The sequence below is a fragment of the Vicia villosa genome, linkage group LG2, assembly GCF_029867415.1.
Source record: "Vicia villosa cultivar HV-30 ecotype Madison, WI linkage group LG2, Vvil1.0, whole genome shotgun sequence".
Classification (NCBI taxonomy): Eukaryota; Viridiplantae; Streptophyta; class Magnoliopsida; order Fabales; family Fabaceae; genus Vicia; species Vicia villosa.
The window spans coordinates 142,692,564-142,694,318 of NC_081181.1; positions in this window are offsets into that span (position 1 = coordinate 142,692,564).

Here is a 1,755-nt window from a genome sequence, read left to right on the forward strand (position 1 = left end):
ATGCATGAATGCACACACAAGAGTTTTAAACAAACATGGCGTTGAAGGGTATAGTGGTCATGAAGTCAAAACGCAATCTCCCGCCCCAATGGTAAACTAAGGTTAAGGATTTTTGTACCTGTAGAACGGGTTCTATGGATCTCAGAGTTTTTGCTCAACCTTAAAGATACGTTGATTGGTATCTATAAGAGAGTTTTCTCTGAGTGTAGTATCTGCGTGACAATTACTTCCGTAATCACCGCTCTACGTCCTAAAAAAGGCTTTAAGTGGGGTTAATGTGTTTCTAGGTCCTCCTGGTACAAATCAGTCTCGGAATGCAGTGGCGCAGTTAATCACAACCAGCCAGGCAAATCCCAAGAGTAGACTTGGAAACCAAGATTAGAGGGCCTTCACCGGGAAGACATCCTCCATCCTATCTTATGTTGCACTCAAATCCGGGTATAGGATTTCTCACCACAAGGGGGAATCAAGCCCTTTCCCGATACAGAATAAACAAAGTAAACAAATATATATGCAACAAACACATGATATGACACAGAGGTTAGGCATGACCTCTCTTGTTTGAGGGGGAATTTGGCATCCCTAATTCCTCATTGGGGCTGGACCAGCAACAGGTCAACCATTGGTTTGGATGAAAAACCAAGGTTTTTAACACTTATATCCCCAGCAGAGTCGCCATTTTTCTGTGGTGGTCGTTTTCTTTACCTCCCCGTTTCACTTGGGAGGACGGCACGCTAAACCATTCACGCGAAATTTGGAAGGAGAATGCGCCCGTGGTGGGATGAATTTTATTTCAGTTCTTCCTACGATATCACACGAACTTTCTTATTTGTCCTACGAGTAGGAAAGGGGAAAAAAGATCTCAACTAAACCCTAGGAGTTTGCTAAGTGTGGGGATTTACACCTAGACTAGAAATTCTGGAGTCCGGGAGGTCGGTTATACATAGGGAAGTGTTTAAACACCCTACATATCTGTAGTACTCTACAGGAACCTTCTCTGTGTCATTATGTTTGTGTTTATTGCTATGATTGGGAAAGTTTCTCCTTTGTGTTAGGAGAGAGAATTGAATTGATTTGAAAAGACAGACAGACAGACATACTGACTATTTTTGGTTTTTTATTAGCTCGCTGAGATTCCTTGTGAACCTCATGCCTACATATCCCTAGTGGAAGTCAGAGCTTAATGAAGTTCGGGGAACTAACTAGGGAAATTAATGTTTTTGGTGCCTTGCTTAAAGCTCAAGGTTGAAGCTTGGAATTAAATCTCTGTTTACAGTAAAGATACATGAAATCATCTCTACAGAGAGGTATTTGTACTATTCTACCACAAACATTTTGAAAGAGTGACAGAATAACTGGATTCATTTCATTCAAGAGGGGGACCTTACTTGTGTGTGTGCAAGTATGCCAGTCAGATGCCTCTTAAATGAAAGAAAGATGCTCGTCCAAATTAGGGAAAGTGTACAAGTCTGGGGATGTGCCAGAGTATGTCTTTCAGAGTCCTAAATGGGAGACTTTGATTGAAATTGAAATTGAAATGTTTGTTTGTTTGAATGTGGTAGAGTAGTAAAAATATCTCTCTATAGAGATAAGCTATGTCTATCTACTGTATGAAAGATTTGACTTTAGCTGGCTTGTATGAGGCCCAAGCTTGAGGCCCAAGCTTGAGGCTTTTTGATTGATTAATTAATATTATTGACTCTGGGAGATGACTCTACTGAGGATTAATTACAGGGTATTTTTGTGTTCTGTACA